This window comes from Phalacrocorax aristotelis, chromosome 11, assembly GCF_949628215.1.
Source record: "Phalacrocorax aristotelis chromosome 11, bGulAri2.1, whole genome shotgun sequence".
NCBI lineage: Eukaryota > Metazoa > Chordata > Aves > Suliformes > Phalacrocoracidae > Phalacrocorax > Phalacrocorax aristotelis.
Window position 1 is genome coordinate 6912824 of NC_134286.1, and position 17953 is coordinate 6930776.

Sequence of the window (17953 nt, forward strand, 5' to 3'; positions counted from 1 at the left end):
CACTTGAAAATGAATGGGCAAATGTGGTGGTCGTTAATGAGTTGGGCACTATTAACATATGGGAGAGGGACTGCATTGTGAGTGGCGATGAAACACACAGATGCATGTTCCCTTGTGTAGCTGCACAGAAGAAAGAGTAAATAAAGATGGTATTAGTTTCCAATCAGTTACTTGTTTTCTTTTGAGCTGGTTAATTCTAAGAGAGAATCTGATATCATCCAGATTTTACTTTGTGAATCATGCAGTGCTTTAAAGTGAAATTAGTGATTTTTCTGGTGAAAACATGCATCATCCTTTTACAGTTCTTGAGTCAGTACTTGAAAATTTCAGGCTCAGTAGTATTTGGTTGGCAAAATAATCTTATCATGGATTGATTTGTGTTTTGATACTTAAATAGCAAAAGGAAGGAACTCTACTGAGGTATTGTTAGCTCAACCTTATCTTCTTATTTTTAAAACAGTTAAACCTTTCCTGCAAGGAACAGTCTCTTTGGACAAGTTTTTTTTAACAAAGTTAAAGTGTTTTTTTAACATAGTGAGGTTTTTTCCTTTCTAAAACTTGTGTGATCAGTTTTAAGCTTTGTGTGATCACATAAATATTTTCTTAAACAAACTAAAAAGCCTTTCGAGTTTATGAAGTATAAAGACAGTGTGAAATAAACTCAATGAACAATTCTTCTTAGCTGGATTGCATAGTATGAAGCTTGCAGTAATTCTTAATAACTGAAGAGAGGAGATCCAGGTGATCAGCTAAATGCATCTTGCCCTTTTGAGTTTATTACGTGATCCTAAGTCATTAATTTCCGTAAAACACAGTGAAATAATGAGGTGTGTTATCAACTAAGAATGCCTTCTTATTGATGTCTTTAGATGGTCCAACTATCAAAATTCTGGAAGTAAAGATTACGTATTTTTGATTAAATGCATAATAGCAATTTTCTACTGAGGGAAATATTGTAAGAAAGAATTTATGCTTAGTAAATTAATCCAGTCTGGCTATATGTCTGTGGAAGCTTGGGCTATTGCTTTTTGGTGGGGTTGGGCGTGCGTATGTTTGTATTTCTGTAGAATGTCTTAAAAAAAACCCCAACAACTAAAATGAAGTGTTTAAAATGTTAGTGTTCTTGGCAAGAACCTACTTAATAGCAAATCTGTGAAAGCCTTTAAGCAGGTCATGTTATGCTGTGCACCTAGGACACTGTTTTTCTAAATTTTGCTTTTGTTCCCTAACTGACATCAAATTTTGCCTTTGGCTCCTGGTGTAAGGGAAAAGAACGCTATTGGCAGCAGTGTGATGCCTGCAGTGCTTTGTGCAATATGATATCAAAAGCTCCCTATGTTGGTGTTTAATTTTTTTTACTATTAAATACATATATAATTGTACGATGAAGTGTCTTCTAGCAGGTAAAAGTAAATGATTAAAATGTTATGGCTCTGTAGATAAGTTGTGATGCATTATGTGCTTGGGGCCTTGATAACTTTGGAAGAATGTGACGATACTCAACGTATCAGGCCTGCTGCTATCAAAATCACTTTTCACTGTTTGATTGATAGTCTAATTGCAAAACACTACCAAGCAAGTTAATGCTTTCTCCCTAAAGGATCATGTTAATTTCTGGCTCTTGTAATTTAGGTTATATGTTTTGCCAGTCAAGAATGATAGTGGTGCTCTGAAGAAATTAATTATGTGTACAGTAGGTCTGTAAAGGTAGTAATTAGTATATAATAGTTTGTAACTACTGGGATTGTTCCAGTACAGAATTCATTATCCACCCAACTTACCTCAAGGGAAAACTTCTCAATCAGGGTTCTGTTGCTTCTTGATGATTAGACTTTAAAAATACAATTCAACAATCATTTTGATATGTTTCCAAAATTGAGGTAAGGTTTTAATAGCTGAGTTGTATTTTTCACATTATGGGAGCTTGAGTGAGAAAAGACAAATCTTGCATGTAAACTGTAATTGAACAAAACATGAACAAAATATTCAGGTTTTAATTTTCATATTTATAATGTAATAATATATACGTAATATAAAAATCTATTAAATAGCTTATTTTAATATGGAAACTTCAGTGGCTGTCCAGTCCTACCCTTGATACCTCCCTCTGAACCACTTTCAGGACTCATCTGTAGCTCATGTTTAAAATATTAGTAATCGTGAAAAATTAGTAAAATGTGGATAGGATTAACTAAAATTTTGTTTTAACTTGTTCATATTTTGGCTCAGTGCCAGGATTTTAGTATCTAAACTTGTTCTTTTGGTTGAGGAGGAAAAGGGTGGAAATGAGCAGCTGAAAGTAGTATGAAAAGGTTGTTGGAAAAAATTCAAGAAAGAACGTTAACTAACATACCAAAAAACCTGAAGAACAGTCCAGGGAGACATTAATTCTGAGGAAGACACATCATGTGACATGATGAGGTTAAGAAAAAGGTGATGTTTAAATAACACTAACTGCTGTGATGATATCAACATCGTCTGTTGTCAACATCATTAATAATGTTTATTTCAAGGTGATAAATAGTTTCCTTCTTAGGCTATACAGGTTGGACTATAAACAGTTCAGGAAACTATACTTGTGCAGAACTATAAGCAGATGACAATGCTCGTCCAAATGTGTTTATTATAAACATTATAAAGTAAATGTTCTTTTAAAATTTGTCAGAAATAGCGAGGGGACTGGCTCTAAAAGCAGATGAAAGTGGAATGCCTGTTACCACACATAGGTGGTATGATAGGTATATGCAGGTGTCGCACTCATGTTTTCGTGAACAAAAAGTACACCAACCTTTTATGGAGACTTCAACACTTATTTGTACTTTATCGAAGTGTTAAGTCTAACCAAAATATAACCAACACAATTATTCCAGTTACATTGATACTAAGACTCAAACTTCTCTATCAACCACCCTTTCTTCTTTTGGATGTTATGCTTACCCATCCTATGTCCCCCTGAAGAGTGAAGGTCCAATGGTGTTGCAGCAAGTCATCAACATCTCGAGTTCTTAACCACAAGTCCTATGATCTTACAGTGGAGATTTTCCTCCTTTTAAGTCTGCTTGGGGTTATTCTAGGTTTGCTGGTAAAATACTATTTAAAAGATAGTGACTTTTTTTTTTCCTGCTAGTAGGTCATTGACTAGTGTCTTCTGATTGCATTTGTTGATTGGAGTAGCTTATCAAGAGTCCCTTCAGTTCTGGTAAAATACCTGTACTTTATTCTTCCCTGCCTTAAAGTGCTTGGATGACTACATTCTAATTGAGGTGAATTATTAAAACTTGAGCTGCGGCAGTCTTTTGATTACCACCTACTTTCTGTGGTACATGGCATTTGAGGTCTAAATGTCAGCTTTCTTGGAGTAGTGAATTAAAGGCCAGAATGTAGGTGGGCTGCTATTCCCACCCACGTAAGCTTTTATTTTCCCTTGCTTGCAGCATCCGTAAGAACACCTTATTATACCTTAAATTTATATTTTCCGTTCTTAGGAAAATGTGACAGAAAATTTGAACAGGTTGCCTACTTCAGTATTTGCAATTATTCCTCTTCCCCGAAAGTTCTATAGTACAGCAGTATGAATGGTATAACTGTCTGTATTTAATTTCTTCTTCTGTGTTGAACCAGGAAGATGCAATGTATTTAGTATATTTGTATTAGGCTTTAATTAAAACAACCCTTCTGGTTTGAACACATTTTGTTGATACTATTAACATGTTAATTCTGTAATATCCATGTGCAAGTAAATAGTGTGGTCTTAGTTGTTACCATCCTGCAGAAGATATTCACATTATGTTCAAATGTGGAATACCCGTGTGCAGTCTGCGCTGAGTTTTCTTTGAGGCCCTTTTGCTGCTACTTGTTGAGCCACCGCATGTTCACAGTAGTTTCTGTCTTTTGAACCTTCTTGTGTCCTCCCAATTTAATTGTGCGAAGTACTTTTATGCAAGAAGGGAATGTAGAACTGACTACCAAACCACCTAGTTGGGAAGGGCATTTTAAAGCTGTGTTTTTTGTGTTCTACATCTGATACAAAACAGGCTGATTTTTAATCTCCTGAAGAAAAGTGTGTAATTTTTCTCCTGTGTGAAACCACCCATTCTTAAAGGATAGTGTTACTTTGCAGGTATTTTTATATTTCTAGAGTAAATTATACTCTTTCTATTTATACCTCTGCCAGATATTGAGGAAAGGGAGAAAGCAAGAAAGAAAGACCAGCTAGTTTCAATGTAAGTCAGTAGATACTGTTGATTCAGTTGTTTTTTTTTTTTTGTTGTTTTGTTTAGTTTTGTTTGTTTGTTCCTTCCCCTTGTCCCCCTAGTTAACAGCTATGTCTTTCTGACATGAATTTTATTATTTTTAAACCCCGCTGTGACCAGTTATTTGCTGAAGCAGGTAGTGTTCTTTGATCAGAATGAATGTTTTAACTTCAAACTTTCTCACTGAAATAATTAAGTTTACACAAATCTAAAACATACCCCCATAGTAGCTATAAGAAAATTAACTCTATCCCAGCTGAAACCAGGACAATGCTTTAAATGCAGTTTTAATGTTTTTATTCTGCCATTGAAGTGATGTTGTATTTCAAGGCTAATTCTACCTCTGTGCAGTGTTCCTCTGTGAATATTATAAAGCTTGTATTCGCTGTTATTCTTGACTGACAAATGACAATATGAAATACTCATCTTTCTTCATCAGCCCTTCCTTTTTGCTTGATATAATGAAACATTTCTAGTGGGGAGAAAAAAACTTTGTTTATCTCACTTTTCAGCAATTTCTTAGTAAGGAGATAAGTAGCCGCCGAAGAATGAGGTCAGTGGATCATTAAACCTGAACAAAAACTGCAGTCGTTTACATTCGGTACTTATAAAGAAAAGGAAAAGGGTTTAGTACTTTTAAGAAATGCATCTGAATTTGATATGCTAAGAAGCCCAGATCAAAATCTGCAGAGAACTTAAGCTGTTACAAGCTTTAAATGCACTCAGTTTTGGCCAAAGTTCCTCTAATGCAGCTGTATTTGTAGGTGTGAGACAGCGAGCTTCAGATTGGTAGAGGAATCTCTAGTATTAAACACAGATATGTTGTACATGAATTGCTTTGGTGAAATGAAAAATTAAAAAACCCCACGAACTCATAATATGTTTGTTTCTGGATTGCAAACTGCAGGTGGCTCCCTTGGTCTTCTGATTAATTCAGGATATATATGTTTGTTTCACAAGCCCTCTGCTTTTCAGAAGTATATGAATCCAAAGCAAAGGAAGATACTGCTTGGCAGTGTGGGGTCACCAAATGTTTCTGTGTCTTACAGGAATTTCATTTAGTTAGATTGCATGCTTGGGTAATCAGTCTTGATATGTCAGTTTCACACAGAAGTGAAGCAGGCTGGTTTCTTTTCATCTTTCAATGTATTTGAAATTGTTGTTCTTTTCCAACAACAGAGTAAATTCAAGTACCATACAGAAGAAAGAGTGAGTTATTAATCTGCCATTTGTCATCTTTTCCTTTCCTTCTCAACCCGATTTTTCCAATAGGTAAAATGTCAAACTCAGGGATAGAAAAACTTTGCATTGTTTAAATAAAATGATGCCTGAAATTATTATTACTTATTGTAGATTTATATATGTGTCTCTGTGTTTGTATTTTTATATATTTCTGTATGCATTTTTTGGTTCTTAAATGATCTTAGAATTATTTAAACAACGATCACAGTAAATGCATATAAATATATTTCTTGATGAAGGAAAAGAATATTTGTATGTAATTACCAATGAAATAAAAAAGCTTTTCTGCCCAGAAGTGTCAGGGCCAATTGGTACCAGATAGAGATATCCAGTCTTGCTATGTTTAAAGTATCAAGAAAAAAAAGAAGGGGGGGAAGGTGCGTGTGTTCTTTGTATTCAGGTTTGCATCAGGTACTAAAGGTGACATGCAGAAGTTGAGTCCTTAATAGTTATACTTTATAAACAAACTTTCAGTAGTTACAGAGAGAAGCACGGTTTCCACACAGACCTTAGGAACGACGCATGTAGTTTTGCTGCAGCTGGGCTATTGTTCAGGAGAATCACAAATGAGGCCTCCCAAGAGTTACTTGTATGTATGTATGTTCCTATGTAAATTTTTTTGTATGATGAAGCCACCGTGCAAATGGTAGCTGTTCGATAGCACCTGCTTCTATTGAAGGGAATGTGTGTCTTTTATTTCAGGAGCATCGGTACCCATTTCATTCATCATACTACAAAAGGACTAAAATGAGAATAGCGTTCTAAAGGGACCCAAACAAACAAAAGCTTCCAGTTAGGAGGCAATGTTTGTAAATTTTAGTTCCTCAGATTTTATTTCAAATAGCATTTTAGCACACATACCTCTCAATAAGTTAAATGGTTCCTTTTCTATATGGAAGGTAATTTGTAACATTGAGTCATGAGGAATAAATATATTTTATTTTGGAAAACCACACTATGTAAAATATACTGTTGGTATGACCTACTAGCAATTATACTACTTATTTGCTAGAAGTAGATCAGAAGCTGAATATTCATCCTCAAATTTGTATTTAAAAAACACTGTAACAAAAAAAATATCTTTTACTTGATTTACTTGGGAGTGTCTGTCAGTTCTGTGTTGTTTGTACTTAACACTAATTCTGTATGATAAAACTCAGGGTTGTATGATGAAATGTGCAGATAGGCACTGTTGTACACATTAATGAGAACAAATGGAGGCTTTTTGTTCATAAATGACTTCGCTGATGCTAGTATTTTGACCGCAAGCTTTGTCTGTGGTGGACTAATTTGAGGGAACGCTGATACTTTGTGAAGACTTTGTTTTGAAACATACAAGAAGGTTGAAATAGAGTTGTTTGTTTTTTTTTTTTCCCCCAGTTTGGGATTGTAGAGTTGTTTTCATCATGTGACAGTTAATGAAGAATACCCCAGATTTTTTTTAAAAAAATCTATTTAGACTGTCTCAGAAGTTAGGATCAGTGTCAGTTGTGTTATTTTAGTTTTGTACATTGTATTGTTTTCCTGTAAACCCGTAAATAAATAATTCTTTCAGAATGATCTTGCGATAAATTTGAACAGATGCAGGAATTTTACTGGAGTTCTTGGGCTGCAGTACGCTTTAATTATGTCTCTTTTAGGACTCTGCTTATAAAAGGAAATAAGGGAAAAAATTAATGAGGGACAGGTCCAATATAGATGGGATTTTCCTGGATCTTCTATTTGTTATTCCTGGATCTTCCTTGCTTCACATGTGCAATAGTTAAAGTTAGTATTTTTTCCACAGCATTGGTGTTGTATCAGAAGGGTTCAGATTGAATAGTTTGGATATTCTCTTGGTTAGCATTACATAAAGAACTGTAATAATTGCAGCTTCAGTCTGTACATGAATTAAATTATATTCAGATTAGGAGACAGATGGGAAATAGTTTGAGGTCTGGGATATTTGAAAGTTGCTAGCTTTATTCATTGGTTGCTTTGAGGTATATAATAATGTATTCCACACAATCCCTATAGAAATCAAATTCATTTCCAAAGTCAGCATTATATCTATTCTAAATCCAGGTCATATGCTCTAATGTGGAGGTGATTCGTTCAGTTTTAGTTTAACAAGCACTGCTTAACCCTTTTGAAATGTCACTAGGACAAGTTAGTCTTCCCCACTGGAGACTTGAGGAACAAGTACTCAAAATAAGAAACCTCGCTGGCTACTGCCTCACTGTGTTACTTCTGCAGATACACGTTGATTATCTGCCTTTTTTTGTGCTATGTGTGAAACACTGTAGAAGGTATCACGTGTGTATATGCTTGCTGTAAGATCATTCTTTGGTTAAGGAATCTGTGGAACAGAGGAGTATTAATAAAGAAAAGAAACCCCAGCTGCTCAGCTTTCCTGCAACTTTACATTAGTAATTTTGTCAAAAAGCTTCAGCAGCGGAATTTGAGGAAGGCTATTTTCTTTTTCTCAAGTATGTCAGGTTTACTATCATAGTTTTTCCACTTAAGAAAAGTATGAGGGTTTTGCTGCTTGAGTAATTTTAGGTATTTCTTGGTATTCCTTCAGTAAACTTTGGGAACTGCTTGGTAATTCTGAAACTGTAATAAATTAATGAACCTCTTGTTTTATTTAATCCCTAAAAATCTGATTTTGGAAGTGTGACAAACTGATTTCCAGAACGCGTGGTTGGCATTGGGGTTGTGATGAACTTGCAGAGCAGTGTTTTGTCTTAAAGGAATGGAAGGAAAGATATTGGAGTGAGAAGAGCCGTGTATGTTCTTAAAAGGTCTCCTCTGTGTGTGTGTTTAACAATGTTGTGACTCAGCTGTCTTAGTTATGATGCCTTAAATTTTAGGTGGTAACTTACAGAATTCATGTATTAATTTGTTAGACTCGAGTTCTCAGAATTTAAAAATTAAAATCTTGAAAAGGTGAGAGAGTTAATTCTGACTGTAAAGAAAAATAAGGGGATGTAAACTCTCAAAGGCTTGCATGTTTGTTTTTTTCTTTTTTTCCTACATTTGGTGTCTCAGAGGTCCCCATTAGAAAAGAGTAAGGATCACTACTTGCCATACACAGATAAGTGAATGTTGCCCACATACATACGTTCAACAAGTTTGGGATTCCACCTTAATGTGCGATAACTCAGTAAGTAGCTACAGAATGTACTAACAATGCTGTGCCTTGCTTTTCTAAGGGAAATAGAGCTTTTGTTTTAGCAGCTTTATAAAATACAGCAGAGGAAGAAAGGCAGTTTTGTCTTCTGAAATGTCTATTTCAGTCTCAGTGATGCGGTGCTCAAATAAACTATAGCACATTTAACCAGCAGTTGAGGACAGAGACACATGTACTAGGCACATCAGCGAAAGGGATTGTATACAAAGACTAATTAGCATGAAATATGAATACATTCATGAAGTACTCTTGATCTATAATGCTCTTACAGGGAGTATTATTTATATGAATTCGATGAAAAAGAAATTCAGAAGTTGAACTGAAAAAATAAGTGGGTTTTGTTTGTTTTTAAACAAAGATAGATCTATATTCCTGGAATAAAACACATTCTCTATGAATAGGTAAAAAGGTTAGACTGAAAAGAATGCTTTCTCTAATGTCAAAACAGGAAAAATAACACTCAAAAGATATTATTTTTCAAGGTTTGTTGTTATTTATTTTTAAACTTCACTTTTTGCAAAGAAATTTAAGTTAGGTGCTAGAAAAATCTGTTTAATTTGAAGTTAGTTACTCAGAACATGACTAAATAGCCCATCCAGTGGATTTTACAGTAGTTTTTTGTTAAATGAACTGTTAAGATTATCTGTTGTGGAAATTTTCCTAAATTGCAGGTTATCTTCAATGTGCAAGAATTTATATCTATATATGTACATAAAATGCACTGGTAGTGAGTTGGAGGTCAATCACTTGTCTCTTCTAGGTCTGTGTTCTATAATTCTATGCAGGATGATTTTAGAACAATGTCTTTTGCCTCCTGATGTTTTATTTGTAGCCATGTTTTCTGGAAACTTTCTCAATATTTATGAAGGAGGCTCTATATCCAGCTGCTGTTTAAAAGCTGAGCATTGTAATGCAGGTTCTTCAGCTGAAGTAGAGCCACGCAGCTGGCTGTGAATTTGGCTGTGAATTTGTGACCCAAGTGAAGGTGGGAGGAAAAAAAAAAGAAAAGTCTGGAGGAAAGGATGGAAAACAGATCAGCTGCTTACCTGGCCAGCTTGTGCTGACTGTTAAATAGACTGTGCACCTTTATTTTAATATCCTGAAAGCTTCCAGCAGAGTTCCAGAAATAACAGTGTATTTGTTTAAAAAAATAGAAACCCACTGTAAACAAAGATGTAGGTAAAGCAAAACTTATGTCCTTATGGATAAAATAACTCTTCTAAGTTTGTATTAAAGAAATGTTCCCTCCGTCTTTCAGCAGCACCATAGCTAGTACATACCATATTACTTCCTAAATGGACTTTCTCTCAAATTTCTCTGACATGAAATACAAGTGTAAACTGGCAAAATGTGGTCTGATTCATGACCTAGTTCCCGTTACGTATCATGTTGCCCTGCAACGTTGTCATGTTTACAAAAACTGCTCCTCTCCCCATTCCTGTTGATTTTATGTGCAAAACTGATTTTTCTTCCTTTATTGCTGACCAAAAAAAATATAATTCCTCATCTGTTTCTGAGATTGCAACTTTTATCTGATTGATAGTTGTTGCAAATGTAATGCTTCGAACAGAATATCTGCCATTGCAAGAGTTTCTGCCATGAGTAAGGATAGCTCTATTATCTAAAGGAATAAAGGTTCTTTGGAAAACCTTTGGAAACCCGTTCAAAAGCTATCTAAAGGATTAAAAGTTAAGAATCATGCTATTAATTTTCTGAATTAATTGAGAATTTGAAAGTACTAGGTACATAGGCATTAACACAGATAAAAAGCTGATAATTCTGTTGAGTTATTGAATTATTCATTAATGATCTCTAAATGATGTGAAGTTGAGGGTAGTTTTGTATATTCTGTAAGTGTCGTGTCTTGTGCAGTTGTGGGAAACTGAAACTTCACTGAAATTTCATTCTTCCAGGTACCTGTTTCTGTTCTTTAAGGTGGTAATATTTTAGAGTATTTTAGAATACTATTACAGAATAAGTTTCCAATGTGAAGTAGCAAGTGAATAAGGAAGTTATGACTTAAAGGCTCTCTAAAAGCAAAAAGTCCACATGGTAAATTGACCGTTTTTTATAAGTGGATGTCCAACTACCTGTAAGTTGCATATTCTGAATGGTAGTATGCATGGAATAAGTTTTGAGGTCTTCCTTTTGTCCTTTTTTTGTTCTTAAATTTAAGACATTTAGATCATTAGCGCTGAGACGCTACCTTCTTAATGAATCTTTCTAGCCAGATTTTGCTTATGTTGGTAATATAAAGGTAAGCAGAGCATAGATTACATTTGCTAAATTTAGAATATACTGTGGATTCTGTATGCATATATGCTTAAAATGTACTGCAGTGAATAGTGAACCCAACTGTTGGTAAAGGTGAGAGACTGGTAGCTGTGCATTTCAGGACTATTTTTAGTCTGCTATAAGACAAGTGGCACAGTTTAGTATTCTGGTAGGTCCCCTAAAATTAATCCTGTAATGTGGAAGTAATTTATCTTTTGGCAGATAATCATTGCACATGTATTCAGTGAGCACCTGGGTGTTTTCAACACACTTTGAGATACTTGGACCCCGAGAAAGGTTTTTCAAGGTAAATCTCTTAGGAGGTAGTAGTTACACATACAACCATCCAGGGCTGTCTTCAGGCTGGCTGAGCCCAGTATTTTGTCTTGGACAGATGACTGAGAGCTGATGCTTAGGCAAAAGAGTAAATATATGTTAGTTAATATTATATGTTAAATGTCTGTCTCTTTATGTACATAAAATAAACTAGTGATACTTCCCGGCTTCCAACAGTTTTTTCTAAGCCAGAGGTAACATCTTTTTACATAGTGGAGTCTTCATTGTATTTTGTCTTCAGTGAACTCGTGATCTTTTAGCATTCATAACTTGTGGCATTGATTTTTCTCTGTATTTCAAACAAATGTGTAGTTTTCTAGTGTTTCAGTCCTGCTGCTTGCTAGTCTTCCTGGTTTGTTACCTCCTTTTCCTGTCATTGCAAGTCTCATTAATACCTAATTTATATTTATTCTCTGCATGTTTTCAAAGACCACAGAGGGGAAGACCAAAATTGTACGTGATATACAAAAGGCAAACAGTGATACATCATTGAATCGTGGCCATTATCTAATAAGTATCAATTGATCTCCCCCAGTTACTGGCGGGGAACCTCTCCATTTTGGTTGTCCTGGTATGGAATCATCAAATGGCTCAATTACTGTTTGTTTTTCAGAGTTTCATTAGTATGCCAGAAACATTTTGCTGTCACAGTATATTGAAACTCTGTTGAGATGACCTTAGTTAGAATGATGATTAATCAGAATGTTTGTAAAGCAGAAAGATGCACTACGTCTTCCCTGTGACAGTGTGGTGTGGCAGTTCCTGTTCCAAACAAGTCACTGTCCTGTAATGTGTCTGGTTAAAACTGTAAGTAATTCTAACCTAAAGGTTGTAATAACCTGTCTTATTGTCACTGCCATGTACCAAAAATATTTGTGCCCACATATGATTAGGTTAAAAGGTATGCTTCTTATAGATTACGTGCAACTAATTAGATTTGATACCATCCATGACAAGGCCACAGTATCCAACACTTGCTATGGAAGACTAATTTATCAACATTTTATAAATAAGGATAAAAGTTGCTATTTGTATTTATCAACTGTCAAAGCTGTGACTTCCAGTCAGCTTCACAGGGCACTGCTTACTGGTTATAGAAATTAATGGAATCTATTAAGGCAGATAATTTCCCAATTATTTTTAATATGATCCTTTTCCCCTGTGAAGTTATGTGCTGGACCTGATGCCTATGTAAGCATCCCTTTGAGTTGTACTGGCTTAATGAAACAGTAAATACCAGCTAATTACCAATATTTTTTTTAAACTCTAAATTAGTAGGAGAATAGCATTCATTTTTACTAAAAATTAAATCAAATTTCCTAAGTACTAAGTCAATGAAAATGTAACTGTGTATTTCACTGTGTAGGTCAGAGTGTATAACCAGGATGTACCCCAATACACACACAAAAACTACAGTGGGTATTGAAGATGGTAAACTGAGTGGTTTGGGATTTTAGGTACATAGAAGTGAAACAAATTTTCATGCACGTTTGTTTAAAACTTTGATTGTAAAGAAATACTTCAAAAAGGGAGAGGATGCTAGAATGTGTATTTGGAAATGTGTGTTTTCCTTAGTGTTTAAGTATTTAGTCAGGAGCTTTATATGTCAGATATCACAGTGAAAGGGGAAAACAAGTTAGCGCTTCACTTTTAGTAAAATTTTAGTCCATTCCATTAACCACTAATATCTGTTTAACTTGACTGTATAAAAGGATTTTTGGATCTTGGGATCTTTTTTTTTTTTAGCTTCATTATTTCTAAAATTCCTTTGCAAAATGTGATTCCTTTAAGTGTCTTTATTGGGAAAGATGTGCCTTTTACAAGCGTAATCAAGAGGAACGATAGCCGAGCTATTCATTTAAAGGTTTTTGTTTGCTAGGCTTGTTCATAGTCATAACAGAAAATGAGTTTATTAAAAACTTGATAAAATATGATAGTAATTTTTTTACATTTTGTTTTACTTTGAATTTTCTTTTGGTCTAAGTCCTGATGCTTTTCTTTTACTTTTGAAAGCTGTATGGATAACAGGCCTACCAGTTCGCTATAATTATTTTCCAGGTTCTACTCTATCTCACAGTTCTGAGGTGATGATGACCTGATATCAGAGGAAAAAAATAAAACTGACACATGCGACTGACTAAAGTAGAAATACTATTTTAGGCAGCATTTTATTTTTATAGGCAAATGTCTTGTCTGACCCATATAAAAACTTACTATATTTCTTCTAAAATGCATTGACTGATCTTTGTAGTCATTAGTCAAGCACTAATATGTAGGCAGCAAAGATGTAATGTCTCAACACCCAGCAAAACCAACTGAGGATAAGCATCTCTTTGGAGCATGCTCAAGTTAAGCGTCACAGATGTTGAAGCAGTGGTTGTGGCAAAGGCAGAAATGGGGTGGACAATCCTGAGGCTTTCTTCTATATAAATATTCATGGTGGGAGTGTGAGAAAAGAGTTCACAGAAAAGGCTGCTAGCTTTTATTCCAGCTTCTTACAAGCACATTGTACAACACAGTTAAGTAGGCCCATTGAGGATATTCTCAGATTAATCTTTGTTTGCCTGCTGTTGTTTGATTTCTAATGTTCAGAAGGAGTACTTGCATGTATTTCTGTGACCATTTTATGTGCTGAATTGTTAATATTTGCTTACTGTTTTTCACTTTAAACAAAGGCAACATCTTTTGCCTTGGTCTTTAGCAGAGTAAACAGAAGGGGGCAAAATCAGTTGTGTGGCCTTTTTTTTTTTTTAAATACAGTATTTGTGGCCAGACATCTACTTGATTTCAGGCTGTTGATAGAAAGCTGAAAGCAACTGCAGTATGGAGTAGTTAATCAAATATACTTTAACTGTACAACTTCACTGCACAAGTTCCTGCTGCAGATTTTCAAATTGCTCTTGAAACTTAGATTAGTTACAACAATTTCAGGGCAATTTTAACAGAACTAGAAATATTTCATATAGTCATTAAATGCGGTGGTCAAATATAATAATAATAATTGTATTATAAGAGCAAATAATAAGAATTAAGATCCTCTGCTATTTTTTGACAAAACTAATTTGTAAAACTAAGTAATCATTTTTTTTTTCCGTAGAGCATAATTTGTTGGGTTGATGTCACTTCCTTCAGCTTGATTGCATTAATTAGGCAAAAAACCATACAAGATTGCAAGAGATTCCATGTTTTTTTCCCGTCAGTTTTATTTTTTTATCTTTAGAGCTCAAACTAAGATCCACTTTCAGATCAATTACTTGCTTTATTTGTAATAAATTTTTTTTTTTTTAAATGCTGTACCAGGTACTTTTCTGATTGCAGAAAGGACAGAGTGACAGCAGGAGTGCTTAATTAATTTTACTTCAGGAATTGATAACTGAGTGATTTTAGGTGAACTGCAGAATGCCAGGTGGCATTGGGAATAAACATGAGATGACACAGCTGCTGACTTAACTGGCAAGAGGGCGCGGCTAGCATCTGGTAATGCTCTGGCATTTGCCTCTAGATTTTTGACAAAAAGGTTTGCTATTTGTCAAAGTTTAAGACCAAATGACAGTGTGTAGACTCTAAGTGACTTGGATACCAAACCATTTTAATCTCCAGTTTGTGCGGTTCACAAATGGCATGATGTCAGTGTTCTGCAGGACGGATGGCACAGTCCAGGAGAGAAGCTGTGGCTTCAGCTGTGCCATGCATAGTCCAGGTGCAGGACCGTGGCATCTCCCAGAGTCTCTCCTCTAGGATCCGTTGAATATTCTCTAGTTTCATTGGTTACAGGATTGGATAGAGAATACCTCCATGGTCACGGGTCTGTTTAGTCTGCACTGTTGTTTTCTGACTTGTTGCCATTGACAGGGCCCTGCTCCTTCAGGATACTTCTGGACCCATTTGCACTTCTTGATGATAAACAGGTTGTTTGTGTAATTTGGCTATCTGGTTCCTTGAGCATGTAAAACTTGCCCAACTTTGTTCTGTTGTCTAGAAGAAGAGGTTGGTCATATTTCATCTAGGTTACTGAAGCAAGTGGCTGCTGGAAGTTCACAGGCATGTGCTAACAGCTGTGCTAGCTAGGCCTAACGTGTCCAAACTGCTGCCGTTTCATTTGGGTGTAGCGAGCATGCGGTTAGGCATGTGGAAAGGCAGTGTTGGTGTACTGTGAGGGAAGAGAAGTGCAAATTTGAGGCTACGTTATGTTTGACTTTCCTCCCTTTGACTTTTATTTCCATTCTTGGGTGCCTCTAGAAGTAATGCAGAAATACAAAAGTATCAGTAGCTTCCCAATATCATCAGTTTAGCCAAGCTTAAAGAATTTTGATTATGTTGCAGTAAAATTTACTGAATTTTTGTGCTACAAAACATCATCTAATTTTCCAGTGGCTTTCCTAGCTCATTTCATTATTGTACCAAGTTATATCACATGGGATTTTTTTTTAGTGAACTTCTTAGTGTAATTAATAGGTTCATCTGTTCAGGCATACTTCTGTATGTATAGTTTACAGCCCTTGAAACTCTATGTGTGCTTAATGTTTTTTCTCCTATATTCCTGTATTAGCTGTAGAACTTCTTTCAGGTAAAGGGAATAATAAAGCAATTAATTTCTTTTGTATATTTACTTTTGCTGCCAAATACTAGTAAATGCCATTGATAAGCCACTTGACAGATGAAAATAAGATGAAATTACTCATTTCCTGTGACAACATAGGGCCATTTGTTCACGGTGGGTACAGACCTGATCAAAATTGGAGATAAAAGCTCAGGTTCAGATAGGCTACGGTTCACCTAAATCCCTGTTTTCTCCACACTGGAATTGAATGTACTCCTTTTTGTCTCCCTTTAATTTTTATCCTCATCATGTTCATGACTGTCAGTTTTTACTCTTAATTCTTTATTAAAATTATTCACTGCCTAATTAAAAAAAAAAAGAGGGGGGAGGTTAATATGAACTGGACATTTCAGCTCAGATTGAAATGCTTTAACAGCTCCAATAGCATTAAGTAAAATTGTACATATTTTTAAAAATTTGTCAATGCCACTCAGTAGCTAAATTAATGAACAGGTGCAGAATAGTAATTTTAAAAAGCCAGGTTTTTTTTGCTACAGAAATACAAAAGTACTGGTGGTAGAATTTTTATCCTAGTTATATCTCTGAAGCATTTCACCATGTTTTCGTATGTTTTATGCCATGGTTATCATTAGTCTTGTTTAATGTATTTTAAACTTGCATAACATTTTGTTTGGTGTTGCCATTTCTTCTTTAAACCCTACATGGGTTTCAAGCAGTGTGCTTTCTGTGGGATTAAATTAGTTCCCAGCTGAAGGTATCGCTAAAAGTACACACTTGAGCTGCACATGCTTTGCGTAAAGTAAGATGAACAGAAAACAGTCCCTTGCAGCACGTTGCATCAGCTTTTTTCCTCTAACACTGATAACAAATATGTTGTTACTAACAAAATAGAGCTCCAATCTAAATTAGAAAAAAAAAAAGTAGGTTATGTAACATTGGTGTTTAGATCTGGATTTTCTGGTCTTCAAAGAGATGTCCAAGTATGCTAAAACTACCTTTTCCCCTGTTGCTTTATCATACTGGCTCTCTTTTCCTTTCCCTCTCCTGTCTGCTTGAAGTAGATGGTAAAGGAAAATAAACTCAACAAAAACATTTTATAGCTGTAACCAGCATGAGATAATTATGCATCAGCGGGTATTTTGTCATTTCACTGGCTGTTAATTAGTTTTTTAAAAAATGCTTGCTTTTTTCCTACTTCTTCTCAACTGAATGGGGAAATAGTTTTGAACAACCAGGAGTATAATTTTCTCCCTATCTTCAAAACAAAAAAATCCGCGCAGGTATGTGTGATTGTTTGTGTGTGTGTATATATATATACTCCAGATGAGTCCAAATACTAATCTACATAAATTTGTGTGAAAAGGGATTAACTTTCAAGAAGAAAAACAGAGATTTAGGGTAGGGGGATTTAAAAATGCTTTGCATCAACACAGCAGAAGTGCATTAGCTTTGTCAGTTACCAGAGACATGGCGATCTGAAATATGAGAGGACAACCTGACAGGCCCTTTTCAGTCTCAACTCTACTCTGTTGGTACACAGGCTGCTTTCTCATGGTGACAAAATACTTGGGCTTCTGGACTGAATGTCTCGAGATATTAATACGTTTTGCAAAGTGTGCTTGCTAGAGTACCTGGACAGGCGTAACCGCTTCTTGGAGGGTTCTGCCATCTTTCCAGGGCTGTTAACGCAACGGAGGACTGACATAAACTTGATTAGTGAGTAAGTTCTGGGAAGTGAAATAGGTGAGCCATGAATTTGGAGGGCTGAACTTGGATCAAGCCTGATTTAAGGTGGGGAAAAAAGCTAATCATGTTCTGAAACAAGAGAGGCAAACTTAAGCAGGGCACTCGGGGGTGGGTGGCTAGCTCAGCAAGGATTTGGGTGGGAGATGGACCCTGTGGAATAAAGCTTCAAACTTGGCAACCTGACCTGTCTTTTTTTCAGTGTCCTATTTCTTAACCAGTTATTGTGGTCAGAAAGTAAGGAAATCCATACTCTGCACCTTTTTTCCTAAACTATATGGAAATCTGGGTATGACTGTCACTAGTTATAGGTACTGTCTGTAAGACTTGTCAGTTTTAAAACAAGCAGATTTTGAATGAAGGTGTAGGCAT

The 17953-nt window shown here is 35.4% G+C and overlaps 1 protein-coding gene across 10 annotated transcripts in view; it reads left to right on the forward strand.

Annotated features, from left to right (window-relative positions):
* Positions 1-17953, forward strand: part of DIAPH2 (diaphanous related formin 2) — a 250096-nt gene that overhangs the window by 66156 nt on the left and 165987 nt on the right. The window lies entirely within an intron of this gene.